Here is an 18,567-nt window from a genome sequence, read left to right as displayed (position 1 = left end):
GTTTTTAAAACTACAGATTGTTATCCATTGGTATGCTGTTACATTAACTTTGTTGGTCATGACCAGTATTTTTTTTTAATGAATTAGGTAAAAAAGAGAATTGAAAAGGAGGTATCAGAATACAACACCAGTAAGAAATACTTCATAGAACTTTTGTTCATATAGTGTGTATGTGTGTTTGAAAGCATACTGTGTTTGGATGTCATTCAAAAACATTAGAAAATATAGATTTAGTGGATTCATTCACTCATTCAATAAACATTCTATGGAATGCTCTCTTCCTACTGTTTGTCAGGCACTGCAGAGTCAAAAGATGATAAAAAATATACAAACATCATTGCAAAATCCTGAAAAACTTGCACTTAGTGGAGTGATCACATACATTAAAAAATCCAAATATACTATATATGCAAGTATATATATATAGAGAGATATAGAAAAACATAAGATATTTAGGATACAAAAGAGCCTGGTTTCCACAGATAAGGAAAACAGAATTTATCACTTACTGACAAGAATGGTCCATTATAACACTCTTGCTATATTCACATATAGGTGATTTTGTGTGAATTCAGCAAAGAATACTCCCTTTACAAAATATGTTATTATCAGCATATAATGTCTATAGGAGTCTTAGGGAAAAAAAGAGGGCCATTTAAGATTGACACTGTAATTATTACTTCATTACTGCTGCAGCATAGGGAGTGGTACTGCAGTACCACTCGCAATGTTAATATGCCTCTGTAAGCACCTAGTTTACTATCACAGAGTGACCTAGGTAGACTTGGGTTACTGAGTTCTTGAAACCAGGATATGAAACCAGATAGAGGAAAAATAATTTCCGGTTAATGCTCTGAGACCCGTGTTGTCTAAATGATAATCGACACAAAATGATTTGTTTCATTATGCTTTCCGTGTTTATTTACTTTTGTTTCAAAATCTAAATTTGAATTTTGTTGGATATAATCAAACATACACTCAAAAGGAAATTAAATTGAGGAAAAAAACATTATTGTGATAAAAAACCAAGGTGTTCACTTAAATTTAGAGAAACAATAAAATTGAGGGTAGGCTGTGTGTTCAATTCCCTTAGAAATGAGGGCAAAAGGAGAATGGTTATTAAGATTTAACAAAAGATATAAGGAAAGTGTCTAAGGAATCTGTGTCATAAAAGAAAAGAAGTTACCTTTCTAGAGAAAATGGAAGATAAAAATATATGCCTGTAAGTCACCTGAGAGTGCATTTTGAAAGTCAGGGTAGAAATAGTATGCATTCCATGACTGTAATCATAAAATGTGTAAGCATGATTACATAGACTGGAAATGTATTACACAGAAATAAGATACTACATATATTTAAATAATGTTGAGGTGACGTGATCATCTTGTTTGGAAAATTTCCTTAATAATGTTTGTAGTTTGCTTTTAGTTAAAATATTAAAGCAGGGTTACACTCATGAAGCCAGCATCTTTACAACTTCAGCTACATTTGCTTTTTTCTCTTCTGTAAGTAGAACAAACTCACCCTCACTGCCAAAATTCTGCGCTTAGGATTTCTGCTGTCTACTGTGCTCTTCCCCTGATGTTAACATAGCCGGATCCTTCTCCTTTCTTGCCTCAACTTACATAGTTTTGGTTGACCAGAGTCCTTGATTTTACTGTTTTATAAGGTTGTTTTATTATGTAGTAGCATTTCTCACTATTTTAAAACTACCTTAGTTATCTTTTGTTGTTGTTTTTAACTATTTTGTCTCCTTCCCTAGAATGCCAGCTCCCTAAAAGCAAGGAACTTATCTACTACATTTGCTTCTATATTCCCAGCACTAAAATAGCGCCTGGCATATAACAGGCACACCCTGGTGCTTACGGAGGAAGTGCATTATTCCTAAATAATTCTCTTTCAGTTTGGGGTATAGCAAGGAAAAATGTATAGTGTTTTTGTGCAAATTTATTTTATTGTATCTGTAGCAATACATAGGTAGTTAGGGTAATCATAAAATAAAACTCTATAAACTCCTGAAAATAACCAGCCTTACTCAAAACCAACAAAAATTTGAGGTATTGACATATACACAGGTGGCCTTGTACATATCTTTAGTTGGCAGTTCTCAGACCTACTGAGCTCTGAATCTAAGAATCCTCAAATCCTATAAGTATTTTCCCACTGTATTAAAAAAGAAGAGGTCAAGGCAATAAGGCAAGGACCCAACTAGAGTTAAATGACACTCAACTCAGCCCTTAGCCCCTGATAGGCAGCCTTTTCACACTGCTATAGTCATACCAGTTGTTTAATTATTGACTACATCCACACCTGTTTGTAAATGGCATTGCTTCAACCCTTCTCAGGGCCACTCCTTTCTACATCCTCAACTACTATGGACCTTCCCCTAGAATTCCCTGGATCTTACCCCATCAACTGAGGGGTTAGTGCCAGGAAAAATAAGGGCCCTCCAGGAGCCTGTTCCAGCATTAATGCCAGCAGGCATCCTCTCGACCGGTCAGCGCCCATACCTTATGAGCTAGGCATTTGTTGTTTTGCCTGCTCTAAATCTAATCATTTCCTTTCTTTTAACAGCAGCACTCTCTTTCTATGTAGTTGAGTGATGCTTTGTACAACTTTCAAATCCAGGGATGACACAAGGCTCAGCTTAGAAAAATATGGTATTTCACAGCCTTCACCATAGTGATGAGTTTGGGGCAAGTGACTCAGTTGTTCCAGTCAAGATTATCCTAGAAATTTTTGGAAAAAACGATGCTCTCTTCACATGGAGATTTCTTATGTAAGCCTGTTCCCTGGGAACATTCTTACCACTGTAAAGAAAGAGCCTGATTCTAAATAAAGCAATGGCAGGGAAAAGTAGAATTTTCTTTTCTAGGAGGAGGTAGGGATGGGTGGGAGGGTGGGGGGCGATAGGCCTGGTCTTGATCATATAGCTTGATTTCCTATTTCCAGCTATGATGAAATCCAGAATATTCCTGGATTTTATGGTAACATGAGCTCTCAAATCCCTTTTCTCTCTAAACCATGTTGAGTTAGGTGGCATTTTTGAAAGTGAAAGAGTTCCTGACTAATAAAAAAAGGGGGCAAGAGTGGTCAGATCTGCCATTTATTAACAGAGTACCAGACAATTTGCAAACATTATTACATTTCCATTCCTGGTGAAATGAAGCTTTTAGTAGTGAAATATATTACTGAAGCTCACCATGCCAGAGTAGGTCTTTACACCCAGAGCTATGAGACTCAAGTTTCAACCTTTTAGCACATTGCCATGATGGTCATATTGACTCAAACTATGAAGTACAGTTTGCTTATGACTCTTCAATTTCTTTTGATCACTTCTATCTGTTTGCTTCCAACTGTTCTGCATCTTCTACCACTGAGGAGTTTAATGATTATGATTTCTTATGGTTGAGTATTGGCTCTAGAAATAGACTGCTTGGGTTTGAATCCAATTCCCTCTACATAACAGTTGTATGACCTTGGCAAGTTACTTTTCCGCATTTTTCTCATCTAAAAATTATAGATAAATTAGTACTAGTCTCATAAAAATTCTTGAGAATATTAAATGGAATCATAGTAAGAACACAAGAATATGATTAACTTGTGTTTGTCCATAAATCCCCATAAATACCTGTCTTCTGTTCCAGTTGATCTTGCATTCTTTCTATAAGCCTTTCCCAATTAAAACTTCTGTTTCCTTCTATCAGATCAGCTAGAAAGTCAATTATGATAATCCACATTGCAATGTGTATACCTATTGGCAATCATTTCTAAATGTGTTTGATTCTTAGCATAAAGAATTGCCAACTGATGGATTTCACATTAGGGCTGGATAATAATTGGGGCTTGAGTATGTTCCCTGCTTAGCCTTTTCTATCTTGAAATAGGAGAGAAAAAGCACCAGTAGATACAACAACTTCCATTAATGTCAGGTTCTGGAAACAGTGAGAAGTTGTATGTGTAAGTACCAATGAGAAAAATAATGAGAGATGAGGTTGGAAAGCTTCTAGTAAAGCTACAACATTCATTTTCTCATCACATTTCTGTGTACTCTAGGAGATGGCTTATGACTCCGTAGTTTACAAATAAGGAAACAAATGAGGTAACATCTAATACCACAGTGATACAGCAATGACTAAAGGCCAACTGAGCCTAGTGACTCAGGATTGGTGAATTGTCTTATGGATTAGAGAATTGTTCCTTGAATAATTTTGAAATACAATTTATTCCAAAGTTAGAGTCACAGAAGTAATGACAGTATATTAAATTGTCTTTCTCTTTTCAATGGGAAGAATAACAACTGTATATCCAATATTCAGTGAAGACGTTAGATTTTTGTTTTTATTTTTGATAAGAAATAGCAAACTAGTTCTTATATAGCGAGGAAGTTTAAAAATATACTTGATTTTTTTCTAGATTAACTGCTGAGGCAGTATGATTCAGCAGGTGAAAATTATAAAAGGCTTCCTAAGTGTGTAATTACAGGCAGGTAACTTAACTTCTGAGTCTCCTTTATTGCATCTGTAAAATGGAGAATCTCTCCATTATCAAAATCAAATAAGGCAACATAATATTTTTTAAATACAGTGAGATACAAGTGTTGTGAAAACTATGATGTAAAAGTTACCACTGGAAGAACAAAACAGAGAAAAAAAGGTGCCTAAAAGTACATGCCGTTTGGAATTTTAAACATTATTGTTTTATCTCTCTTCAATCAATTTTGTTCTAAAAATTACCAGTGGGCTGTCTTTACATGTAAGGCCTTAAAAACATTCAAATCATGGCACATTCCATTTAAGTGTGCCAACTACTTAAACAAATTAAGAGGATGCTCCCTTATTTATCTATACAAACCTGTGAAACTAACCTGAAATGCATACAAACTAAGAGTGAAATTTCTTGGTTATTGACAAAAAATAAATTCAGCAGGTGGAGATTAGTATGGGGCCTAGAGTACCAAGCTCCCAGTGATTCTAGGGGAAGATGATTTGTTAGGAGATGAATAAGAAAGAAAAAAAGGAAGGAAGGAAGGAAGAAGAGGGCAGGAAAAAAAGATGAGAAAGGAACAAAATGGTGGGGAAGGAAGAGAATGCAAGAGAATTGCTATATCACGCTCTTAGCTGGAGAGCTGAACAAATCTCTTCTACTCTGGCAGTGAGCAGTAACACTCTCCAACACATACGGGTCTAAAAGTCCAGAAGTCAGAGAAATCAAACTGTGGCTATGTGTTCAATATCTAAATGATGAAACAGATTCTCAAAGGCATAACAACTTGTCTACTCCACTGTCCTGAAGGAGTCGGCTCTGTCCTATCATTAATATTCATTTTGTGGTATCTAAGAATGGTTCCGAAAGTATCTATGATTCCACAGGAAAAAAACAAAACAAAACTGGAAACTTGCATATGAAGTACTTTTTTCCTCCCACAATTTAAAAGCAGGGTGGTGTTGGAGAATTTAGGAATATGTTGGCTTTTTGTTGAAATGTCACTTTCTTGAATCGTTAAACTCAACTATATCTCAAGGTGATTGGCATTTTAAATTTAATATTATAATTTAATAAAAACACGAAAAATAGGTAAATTACTTGTACTGTCATGTTGTTAACTAAGCTTTCAACATAAGAATTTCCTGTACCACAGACAGATAAAACTCAAGCATTTTTAGGCATATAATGGTCTGGTTTATAGATATTTAAATATAAAATTTTTGTGGTCTTGGATTCTGGACATTGGCTAAAATAGGATAGTGATGTTATTCTATTTATAAAAAGATGCTAGTGCTCTAGAAATATGCTCTAAGGCCCAATGGTTCACTTTATTCATTCCTCAAATCTGATAAAAATGTTAGGGATTAGGCAGAAAGCCAGCCTTGTAAACAAGGATCTGGCAGACACTCCAAGTCAGACAGAGATTCAGAGCTTTGCTACCTTGCCTTTCTTCTGAGAAACTGTGTCAACTTTTCTCAATAATCTTGCTAACTCAGAGCCTGCTTGCTAGAGGAGTTTAGCTAGGCCTTAGTAACCTGTGTTATATCATTTGTCCTTGTTTCAAAAGCCATTAAGTCATTTGTCTAAAAAAACATTTGTTAATGACTTCCCCCACAAAAATAAGCAGCTTCCATATTTCATAGGTGGAGAACAAACACCTATTCGCTGTTTATAATACATAGAATGCTGGAGGGCAGAACATCATCAGGAAAAAACATATTTAATCGACTCTTTCTCCTTCTCAAGGAAAGAGCAAACAATTCCAAATTGACATTTTAGTGAGTGTAGTCTGCGGCTGTGATGCTATACTGTTGTTTACACTTAGTTACATTCACATAAAATTATGCCTGAAAAAAGATTAGTAATAATCCATCCTAAAAGCAACCCTACGTGACGTTTCACAATAATATCCAGAGATTCTATAGATGTACAAACCAGTTCTCAATTATCTGTGATAAGCAGGATGAGGTATGTAAATGTTTAAGGGCCTCCATAACAAGACACAGGTGGGTTTTGGATGTATTAAAGCCAATCGAAGGATTTGAAATTATTTTAAATAATTATCTCAGCTTTGTCCACTGGTGCTAACAAGTAAAAAAGTTATACGGATTCACCGTTTAACAATCTCACCTTTTGCTTGGATCACTTGTGAGTAATCAAAAGAAATTCCATGAAAGAAAAACTATTTTATCAATTATCTAAATCTTATAGAAGATTCAACATCACATTTGAGAAGTGTTAACGCAAAGTTTGGTACAGCTGAGTACGTCCTGTCTTAGTATTTCCGTGTGCTTTTGCCTTCATGTTGACGAAAATATGCCAATAAATCTCAAAGTAGCAATTCCTGAATTCAATGATCTGCTTTCAGCTAGAGCGGGGCCTGGGCTGATATGCAAGGAGACTGGCCCGGGAGGGAGATGGGCCTCAGGTAAAAACAGGAGGCTGTCCCCTGGAGGCCACGCCCAAGGAACTGTGCCCAGAGGTGGGAGGTGGGTTTGCCTGCTCTCCCCTTTATTTGCTTGCGACAGAAAAGTTGGCTGTAGTCTGGGAGGGTGTAGGAGGAGGACAAGAGATAGTATGTCTCATTTAAGCAACTGCAGTATCAGAAGTTTTCATATTTAAGTAACTCTCCGATTCTATTTGTGTTTAAGTGCCTGTGTGCATTTTATCCTTGATTAGCTAGGTGAATGATTTAGAAAGAAAAGGAAAACATTCATCTATTGCAGGAAACAACACTTAACTCTTTTTACTTGTATAATACCCTTTGACAAAAATAATACTGCATTATATGAAGTCTAAGCACTTTAGAATTATAAGCAAAACTACATTGAGCAAATAGAGAAACAACAGGTTTAGTGGGATGAGGCAAGACCAAGTTTCAGTACCATCCATAGCCGGATTTGATTAAACGGCTATTTTGACCAAAATTCCTTCTTGACTGAGGCACTTAGCTAACTGTCTTAGGCGCAGTTTTGGGGGCTGCTGCAGGCGGGTTGTAATCCGGTATTTCCAATGAAATGTTGTCTGACAGGGCTGCTAGGAAATGGTATTTTAACCAAATTATTTCAGAAACCACATTATTTCACCAGATTCTCATACTAGCTGAGAAAGGCCATTCTCATTCTACATGGAAAATTTCCAGCTCCCATTTTGTACAGACAGCTAAAATATAGAAGGCGTTTATTATCTTCATAAGCTTTCCAATTTTCCAGAGCTCCTCTTCAACAAAATGACTCCCTATGTGTATAACTAATATGTTCAACATACTACATGTGAGACCAGTATAGGAACAATCGGTATCTTTTCTTTTTATCTCCACGATAGCAATAACCAAAAATGATGAACTCTGACCGCCTCTCATTTACATTACTGGTAAGTTACGGAAACCAGTGTGCCACATCCCTTCCAAGCATTGAGTGTATTTGTAGAGACAAAACAAACCCAAAGAGGATCAGAATTAGTTCTAAACAACTAGAAGTTGTGGTTTAACTAAATACAACAATTATAGAGAGTACAGAAACATTTTCTAATCTGCTTTGCATTTTTCAAAGACATAGCCGAATACTTCTTTCTAACACAGTCATAAATGTGCTATTGTTATGCTAAGCTAGGTTTCAGTTTGTTTTAGAACTCTTTTAAATATTGTTTTTAGATTTAGAGAGTGGATATTTTAAAATTTCTTTGCAATAGGACCTCTATAATTATTTTTAAAACTGCGGAAATAACATCCCCGGTGCTTACTCCTTCTATAACATAGCAATAATTTCGTGTTGTACACTTTAAAATAAGAGCTTTTCTTTTTTAAACAATATAGCAAAGGTTGAAGTTTTATTCATATATAGCAAGAAAGGACTGGGTGCTCTCTTATTTCCAATAGATAGCATGACTATACTTGCAATATTATTTAAAATACATTTCTTTTATACTAACACATATGAGTAGAATGATGTTCATATGCCCTGCTATTACAGTTCATCTTATAGTCAATATAAAAGTGGCTCTTCAAGAACTCTCCTAAAATGACAGAGAAGCTAAAGGAAAAACACTGTTTTCTTCGGATTGGAAAGATTAAATTCCTGCTTTAAAAAAATGGTCACACTGAATGGAGAGATTTGAATCAAATTTATAAAACTATTAGGAAAAATGTTTATCACTCTTAAAGGAATTATTTAAGATACCAATCTAAACTCCCTTACCTGAAAAAGCAATGATAATCATGTCGATTATGTAAAAGATTTAAGAACAAGTTTACCTTTATGCAAATGTTGAAAGAAACACTGAAGAAATCTCAGAAAGATAGAAACTTTAATGTCCTGTTATGTCCAAATCATGTGAAAATGTGATTTCAGTTTGTTACCTATATATAAAAGTGCATCTTGCACTGAGAGGTTTTTTTTTTTTTTTTTTTTTTAATACATGATTCATATAAAAATCACTTTTTCCCTAAGCCGCAGAAGGGCTGTATAAAGGAAAATATCTAGACCCCCATTAATTTTGCCTCTGAGTACTCCCGGTCTTTTCAACCAAAGAAATATTAAAAGCATCCCCAAGACACTGTCATCTTTCTTTAAATGGTACTTTTTACAGGAGTACTCCCTAGTTTCGGCAGATTATATGCTGTTGTCCATTAGTCTCAAATCCTTTTAGAAAATGTTACATAATTAAATATGTATATATATGTACACACGTACACATACATATATACACGCACATACGTATATATATATATATATCCTTAAATGCTAGTTGAAATTATTTTTTAAACTGCCATATACTTTATCCCTATTTAAATAGCTTTGATCAATTTCGATGGCAAACAAATTCAGTTAGAAAGCATATCATATATTAAACTTTTGATACGGATGTATTTATGACAAGCAAATCATTAAAAATTATTTTAAATCAAAAGTGTTTCAGGTATTTCATTTTAGAAAGCATTAGTTTTTAGCAAAACACTTGTAAAGCCCACACCTACATTATTCTAATGCCAGAAAGTCTAACTTTGGTCTTGGTTTTCTGTAATAGTAGACCAAATTTGCTCCATTATGTAATCAAACTGTTTACTTTTACTTTCCCTTCCCCAAATCATTTAATCACTACCATTAGGAAAAGAACTATTATGTTCCAATTTGGAGTTAATGGTATCTCTTCCTAGCTATTACACAAACTGGAAATCCTAAGAGGTATAAGTATTTCAGGCTCACATAATTGTCTGTGTTAAGTGTGAGTTTTTTAAGATTAGATGACTGTAAAAATCTGTTTTGGGAATTCACTATAAATTGATTTAGTATACTGAACTCAAAAGAATGAATTATGTCTATGGTGTCATTAGGCAAACAGGAAGTTCGAATTAGCTTTTAGATCTAACACATTCTGTATTTTATTTATTAATCATCCAGTTCATTTTGCAAGTACAATTAAGAGAAGCTACTATATTCTAGTTTTATTTTCAGTTAGCACCAAGTCTAATGTGCAAATCTTGTACATACCATGCTAACCATTTTCATATTTCTGAATTAGAACTCTCTGACAATTTGACCAGACAGAATAACTAATATTCTCCATTATGAAATAAAGTTCAAAACTACTCTGTAACAACTCTCTATCATGTGGTATTTTATGAAATTAGCATTTTAGGATTTCCTCTGTAGGGTAGCAACCTTTAGTTCTGATAAAAATACATTAAAGTCTAATTACCATATTTGCTCTAAGACATTAATAAGATTTACTAAGATATTCTTTTAAAAGGAGAAAAGATGAAGGTTGTATGAAACTGTTACACTAGAACATTTTGTGGAATGACAGGGTAATAATTTCCCATAATGTGTCATTTAAAGTCTCACTTTAATCCACTCAATATACATTGGAATTAGTTCTGACTTCCGGTATACAAAGGCTTAATTTTTTTGTATGTGAAAAACTCAATACTCATATGCATGTCTTTTACATGCCACTGCTATAATTAGCATTTGTTAAGAGTCCTGAACATAAACGTCACAAACCAAGACCAAACTTTTACCCTTCCTAAGACAGTGGAGAAATAAGCAAGTAAAATCTTTCTCTTGCAGTGAAAAGCAGTTGGTTTCCTTTTTCTGTATCTTTTCATGTCTAAACTTGTTAATTCAGTTTTACACAAGAAGGCAATTAAACGATTGTCCTTTTGTCCTTATAACCAAAAGGTGGCACCTCTAAAAATTAGTTTTAGCTTTCAACAGAGATACTACATTAAAAAGAAAAAAAAAAAAAAAAGGCATTTAAATGTCAAAGCCCTAGAAAGAAGATCTTGTTTTTGTGACTCGAGGTAATTCTACTTAGATAGGAAAGATAAGTGTCTCAAATGGAAAATGGTTTAGAAAATAACGTATATTACGTTGATGGTAAATGAAAGCAGCTCTTCTTTAGGTTAGTGTATAAACTTGTCCACTGAAGATATGTGGTGAAAAAAATACTTTCTGGGGTACATAGATTAGTGTGGAAGATCAGGCAGAGTTGAGAAAGAAGGCTCCCTTTTCTTATCCGAAGTGGACACGTAGAAAAAAAAAAAAAAAATGTAAGACTTGGCATTTCCCCTGATAAATCAAAGGAGAAGATATATCTGGACACTAACATCTGCTGATTTCTCTGCACTCATGTAGGATCCACTTGGGATGCTTTCCCATTACATTCAGCTAAGCACTTCTCTCTATCTCCTCCCATCTGACGGTCATCACTTAGCTGAATAATAGGAAAGGAAAGCTTATACCATTGATGATGGAATTAGAAATTTCTGAGGCTGCTGTCAAGGCTCTGTCCAACAAGTCCCTTTCACTTGACCTATCATGCAGGCAGCCAGGGCACATAGCTGTTTTGATACCTTTCTCTGTATTATAATAAGACATGAAAGCAAAAACATTTTCCCCTTCAAGATTTTTTAATTTGATGCTATCTTCCTACCATTACTTTCTAAACTTTGTCCCAGTACAAGAGGATTCTTGGCCAACTGAGCTTCCATGCGCCTTCTAAATCGAGTACTGAAATTGTATAAGCATCATGTTTACATCTATTAAATATACTTATTAAAAGAAAATAAGGCAAGGCATGAATTTGATATCTGGGCAACAAAATGCAAACAGCAGAAAGGTAGAATGAAATCACAATTCATATGCAAATGCAGCTTTAACACAAAAGTTAAATGTTTGCTTTATTTCAAAAGGTTAATATTCAAGAAAGTCAAAATCACCGTGTACACAAAGCTAACTAGATTAGCTTTCTCAAAGTAGAAATCCAAGCCTCCTAATAATACTGGTGTCACTAACAAATGTTTTGAAACTTTACTTTTGTTTGTTTGTTTGTTTGCCCCCCAACATAAAGGCCGTGCCAAAGAACCTCAGGAAAGTAATAATCTGTTTTAAAAATTTTTTTCTCCACTCGAGAAACCTCTCCAAGTTCAGACATTACCAGTGATGGATAAGACCAAATAGTCAGCCCCGCAGGACAGATGGAACCAGGAAAAGTCAGATGTGGGCACTTAAAAGCAACAGCAATTAAGCAGTTGAAAGTGGGTTGGATCAGTGGTTTATTTTTGTTCCATTTGAAGGAATCTAGTGAGAGACACAGCCCCTTGCAAGCAGAAGATCGAGTCAAACTGTCTGACGCTTCCCCTTTCTGGCACCCGGGCTGCACGGCTTGTCTACTTCCTTTATTCAGTTTAATTGCTTTTGGTACTCTAATTTTCTATCTCGTATTCTATCTTGTTCTTTTTCCCCTAGGCAGAAAGAAATCTTTCTCCTTTCATCACTACCCCTGTCTTTCCTCTGAGAAAAGGCAATCCTCTCCAGGAGGAGAAAGAAACCCTGTGCGTGCTTTGGATGGGAGGAGGGAGAAGATCAGAGATTTGAAAGGGGTTGGGGGGTGGGGGGAGGTGAAGGATAGAGATTGGGGGTGGGGGACGGAGGAGAGGAAATGAAAGAGGGAAAGAAGAAGATGGGGGATGACCAACATCATCAACTCCAGGCTCTAAATCACGGGCGCTGTGCAAAGTGCTTCTCCAGGAGAGGCACATGTGGTCTCATTACATCGCTCACAATAGGCCACCCGGCGCTCCCTGCCCAGGTCTCAGTCTCCCACCGCCAAAACCCAAGAGTACCGAGAACAAAATCTTACGGACGGATTCAAGCAAATAGGCACCGCTGAGGTGGCTGTGCCGCCAGTCCCGCCGTCTTACCTGGAGGGAGAACCAGGAGGTGGTGCCGGGCTCCGTCCCTACCGCTTCCCCGTGCGGACCGGTGCACACACGTCCTCTCGCTGCCTCTGCTCTTGGAGGGGCAGCCTGCAACACAAAAGGGGTGTGTGGGTGTGGGTGTGTGGGAGGTTTTCCAGGGCCACCAGCTGGTCCCAGCTGGCCGCCCCCACCCTACACACACCCCTTCGGGCACTGAGCCCCCCTCTCAGTTGAGCACCACCCTGGGGGGGGGGTGGCTTGCCCCGGGCGCAGTCTCAAGTTGCCGCTGCCAAGCGCTGCTGCCGCCGCTGCAGGAGGAGGAGGTGGAGAGACACTGGGGGCAGTACTCGGTCTAGAGCATCCCCACACTGCAGCTTCTCCAGGAATCCCTCCAGTGAGGAGGCGGCCGCCCATCAGCTCCCAGCCCCGGCTGCCTGATTGGTTCCACCTGGGGTACGCTGCGCCGAGGAGCCAATCCTGGCGCACTAATAATAGGTGGATCCGCTCAGCCAACAGCGCCCATCCCAGTTCTGTTAGTGTCTCTCCATCCCCACAGCGGACAGGGACCTGAGGACGGGGGGTTGAGAAGGGTTGGCGGGTGGGGGGGAACTACGAGGGGGTACAGATGCCAAGGAGACGTAATCAAGGGCACCAGATAAACCCTCTGGGTAGTCGCAGGAATGCCCCGCGACCTGTTCAGCAAGCTGTAAGCACATGAGAGGGAGACTGCATAATACAAAGCTTTTTCTTTCTTTCTTTCTTTCTTTCTTTCTTTCTTTTTTTTTTACTTTCAGTCAAAACCTGCCCTGATACTGAGCATGCCCGGACTGCAACAGCACCCTAGGAGTTCCGATGTGTGTGGGTTCGCAGGCTGTGGGTTTTTCGAAAATGTGGGAGCCGGGAAGGAGAGGCAGAAGTTTGTCTTTGGCCATTTGACCCGCTGGAGTTGTGAAAGCAAAGCAGGGCGGGGAAAAGAAAGGATTCCGCAAGAGTGTCCTCAAACTGAGGACACAGGAAGGTGGCCCTCTGGGCTGTCGGAGGCTGATAATATTATCGTGTGGGTTCAGGGGTGGAAGCGGGGGTAGAATAATCTGAGCCTTGCTAGGTACCTGGAGACTTTTCGTAAAGGGTGCGGCGGATCGGAGATGCAGGGGAAGCTCCTTCCCATAGGTGGGGCCGGGAAGCGCGACTCCACCCAGCGGCCGGGGCTGTCAGGCGGCGGAGAGTGCACTGGGAGTTTCCACTGAGGCGACCAATAAGTTTGTAGACTTGGGTCAAGGGCGACGTTGTTGAGGATGCGGTTTCTGCCAGCCCCCTCCCCCATCTCTCCACCCCCTGCCAGCGCAGTGACGACTAAAGCGTGGGTTCCCTCCCTCCTTCCTCTCTTTCCCCCGAACGACTCTGCTCGGGAGTAAGAAGCTTTTCCCCTGTGACAGCGGCGCTGACCTGATTGCCTCTAAGCTCTAGGGCAATTTATAGCTTGGTAATACCGAGAGATACCAAACTGGGAGGTTCAGCGTGTGGGGGGCAGGGAGAGCAAGCGAGGCAAGGGGCGGAGCGGAACCTGGCTCGGGGCAGGACCAAGTCCTGGCTCTGCTCCACAGGTGCAAGTCTTTCCAAACGCAAAGGAGCATTTGTCTCTCACTCACTGACCTTGTTTACCGGACTTTGAATCTCTGATTTGTTTTGCTTAGAAATACTTCCAGTTTGTGTGAACTTGATCCATAGCTACAAATGAGAACTCTCCTAACTGAGGTTCTTTATTTTACTGAGAAGATGATCACGGCATCTCAGTTAAGGAAATAAATAGCTATCTCAATTCCCCAAACCCATCCACTTTGAACTGGAGTTTCATTAACATTGGTTTGCAAAGGTAACTGTATCAAGAATTCAATTAACAGTAACACATTTCTTCAAGTTTTAATTAAATCTCTCCAATTTATGTAATGTTTAAGATTAAGATCCTTATTCTAAGTATAGGGGAAAAGAAGACAACTTGATATAAACTAATCCTTTTAATGACAAATACCTGTGTATTCTCCAAAATTGTTACTATATGTAAATATGTACCTCCCATTTTTAAAAATATTCCTCAAATCTTAGAATAATTTCATAGATGGAGAAAGATAATAGATGTTAGTTTAAAATCAACTTAAGTATTTGATGAGGAAGAAAAAGAATGAGGAGGTTGAGGGGTGAGGGGGAGGAGAAAAAGAAGAATCAATTACCTAACACTGCTTTCCAGTAAATGTCCTCACGTGAGGATCATTATATTATCCACCTAATAGAGATCTTTATTCTAAAAAATACTCCTAGCACATTCTCTATGTTCCAATAATTAAAAGCTGCTTGTTTTTAAAAGCTGTGTCCAATAGCTGCATGTAGAAACAAGTAAACTTATTTTAGAAGAAATTAGTAAGTAGAATATGATTCCATATTAATCTCTGTTCCAGACTCTGATCCTATTATCGGTGTTTTAGCCAATTTCTCTTCCTGTCTACCTCATATCCTACCCAATAATCAACTCTCTCTCAGTGGTCAGAATCCTAAACAACAAGAATGGTGTTAGATGTTTACATCCCAAAGTTCCTTGCAGGAGACTGCTGGCTAAGATAAGAATGGGTTTTACAGGTATATTGTGATTAACTTTGGAATAAACAGCATTTCTGATCATGAATATTAGGAAGACTCCACTTACATACTGGATATATATACACTGTAATTTTTACAGAACTAAGATTTTTTATTCTCTCTCCTATTCTTATGTTCGCTCCAAACTCTGGGAGTGATCTGAAGACCTCCACCTGGGCTCACATATCATGCTATTCTGTTGCAGAGAGTATATATCATCTCTTTGACTTTATAGTAGACTCACCTCCATTAAAAGAAAGATCAGGTCAATTGTCTTTTGTCTTTATCCAATTCCTCAGGTACTTTTAAAATCTAGAAATCTCTATGTCTTATGCTACTGAGATTGAGCTCATCCCCTGGTTATCCTGTATTTTTAAAAAATATTTGCTATTTTCAGAACTGTGTTTATCTATTTTATTCAACATTTTGTTTCCTCATTCTTTGCTTAAAAAAAAAAAACCTTTGTTCATTTTTTTTCTTCACATTTTTTGCTCTGAGATCTTGTCATCATTTTCTTTATTCCTTTTTCAATGGATTCATCTATTTATTACTTTAATGTTCCCTTTGCCACCTATGTTAGGCTACAGGATCAGAATAGAAATTAAATTGGATTGGGGCACTGAGGAGAAGAGTGTGTCTTATGGCAAGAGTGGGAATTCGAGACTTTAGAAACTAGAAATTCATTAAGTGCAAACTTAGCCAAGGTTTTGTATAGACCACAGAAAGAACACACAAGAGAGATATCAAGAAAATTCTCCACATTGCTGAAAAGGCTTGTATATGCTAGTTGATCAATGGTACTGAAGAGTTCTATTGAATTAACACTCTCATATATCATTAGTTTATATCTTTAATAACCACACTAATTGGTAAAATCTATTCATAAGTATCATTTCTCAGGGTTGTGAAAAAATGAAAAAATAACCAACTTTTCCATATTTTGCCTGTATAGATTTGTTTCTATAAATTCATATTTTCTTTTTCTTTTTATTTTATAGCTATACATTTTCTGCCATTGCCTTTCAAGATACAGCCTTTTTTCTCCCCTCTTTCCAGGATAGAGGATTGATTAAATGTTTTCTGGAGCAAAAATCTGGATAGAATTCCAGCTTCCACACTAATTGTCTATGTGATCTTGAAAAATGTACAAAACCCCTCCAAGCCTCAGTTTTCTCATCTATAATATGTACAAAAGGACACAGCATATATCTTAGGGTTTTTTGTGAGGATTAAGTAATGCAATGTATATAAAGTGCTAGTTCCAAGCACATAGCAAGGATTTAATGACATTAGCCATTATTATTATTTTATCATTGTCATTCCTCTTGCCATTGTTTTTGTTTTTCAGATTTCTAGGAGATGGGACTTCCTCCCATAATCCAATCCATTTAAGCCAACAGTGAGGTGGACACTCTTTACATATGAGCGTTGAAGTTAGAGTTAATGCATGTTATAAAAACTTGTTTATACATAAAGCATCAATAGTCTTCTATCTTGCATGTGTTGGTCTTAGACTGTAAGCTTCTAGGAGATGAATAAGTTTTAGAGAATGTGCACTTAAGTATTGTTTTGCTGTTAACATTTAGTTTATATTACTCGTTAAGAAAAATCTATTCTAGTGCTAAAAATATGAACACTGATGTTTTTGGTTTTTAGGAGGCCAGTGGAACCGACCACATGTTTTCAAAACACTTAAAGACAGTGGAGCCATCCATTTTGGTTTCCTTTCTCTCACAATCATTTGGCCTGATAGTACTGCTAATGATGTTATAGCCAACTGGTAAGGAGAAAACATCAGAACTGTTTTAGAATTAGACAAAAAGAAATTAACCACATGGATTTTTAAACTGGACACTCAAAGTTTTAAATAAAGAGAATCTAGAATTGAAAGAGGAAAGAAAGAAAATGAACACATGGGAGTCAAGTCAAAGCTTAGTCTCTAGGGCAAAGAGTAAGAGTTCTATAATTGAACTACAATACTTTACAATTTTCACAGGAAAGAAAATAAAGAGCTAGAGGTATTCAATGTGGCTTTACAAAAGCCTTTTTTTAAAGTTATGGCTAAGAAAATATTGAAAATGAAAAGGAGGGCAGTGACTCAAAAAGTAATATACTGTGTCAGGCTGTTGAGGTTAGCAAAAGGAAAATAATATTTAAGTGAATCTATCTCAAGGGCAAAATAAAAAGTAGTTTGAGTTAATGTTAGCCAAAGGTTTCAGAAGGAAAACAAGTGATATATTTTTCAAATACCCTATCACACCAGAAATATACTGTAGCAAAAGCAATTTTGCTAATAAAACAAGAGCAACATTAAATTTTATATTAATTCCCTTTCAAATCAGAGGGAGAATTCTATTTAACTGAACACATAAGAGAATCATAGCTCAACTACTGCCTTCAATTTATGTTAAAAAAAAAAAAAAGGTGTGTCCAGAGGGATTAATTACTTATCAAAAGCCATAGAGAGAGTTAAGGTAGGGAGAGGCTGTGGAGGAGGAGAAATATTCTGTGTTTTCAACAAGCTAAAGTGTTTTAATAATATTGTTTAGGAGAGAAGCAGGGCAGACATTGAAGACTTCAAAATTTGATTCTGGAATGGTGCTTAGTGCTTTGATAGAAGGCAGGAAAAACACAAATACGTCTGATTCATTCTAGTACACTCCTGGGAGGGTTTTTATAGAACGGATTATCTGGGTTTGCTTCAACAATTTATATGCAACCTGGTCCATTTGTTTCTAATTCACCTAATACTAAATTAAGCATCAAAACTGGCAGGCTTTTGAAGGACAAGTTTATTTACTGGATATTGAACAAAGAGGAAATATAAGAAAGACACAAGGTTCTCTACCTCTAACCCCAGAATAAAAGTCTCTCATAGATCTGGGCATGCTTCCCTTTTGGATATTGAAGACTTGACAGAGGTAACAGGAGCCTGAATGATTGGTCTCTTGGTCTGTGAGCATGCTTCCACCCCAAGGTAGTTGAAACCTATTGTGGATGCCATGATGATGACATCTCCTGGACCATGGTTGTCCATTATGTGTGTCCCCGTGTTTTCTATCTTAAGCAAGAATAGAGGAATAGATTTGAGTATCAGGAAGTCAATGGAATATAAATATTTAAAATATTTTTGAGAAAATTGAAACAGAAATGTTAATTTCTCCAACATCACACAGCACATCTCAATCCCCAAGACACCGACAATCAAGAGAAATTTAAGATGTATGCAAAATAACTGTGACTACTTC

The 18,567-nt window shown here is 37.2% G+C and overlaps 1 protein-coding gene across 3 annotated transcripts in view; it reads right to left on the bottom strand.

Annotated features, from left to right (window-relative positions):
• Positions 1-18,567, bottom strand: part of SYT1 (synaptotagmin 1) — a 1,196,932-nt gene that overhangs the window by 520,425 nt on the left and 657,940 nt on the right. For 2 of the 3 annotated variants that reach the window (XM_059934706.1, XM_059934708.1), the window contains one exon: positions 12,692-12,796. The gene's annotated coding sequence lies outside the window, so the exon portion shown is untranslated. Of the gene's footprint in view, positions 1-12,691; positions 12,797-13,797; positions 13,953-18,567 lie in introns of those variants that run through there. The other variant, XM_059934707.1, reaches the window with a different exon arrangement.

This window comes from Balaenoptera ricei, chromosome 10 (assembly GCF_028023285.1).
Source record: "Balaenoptera ricei isolate mBalRic1 chromosome 10, mBalRic1.hap2, whole genome shotgun sequence".
In the NCBI taxonomy this organism is placed as follows: domain Eukaryota; kingdom Metazoa; phylum Chordata; class Mammalia; order Artiodactyla; family Balaenopteridae; genus Balaenoptera; species Balaenoptera ricei.
The sequence above is the reverse complement of the archived record's forward strand: the minus strand, read 5'-3'. Positions and strand labels throughout refer to the sequence as shown.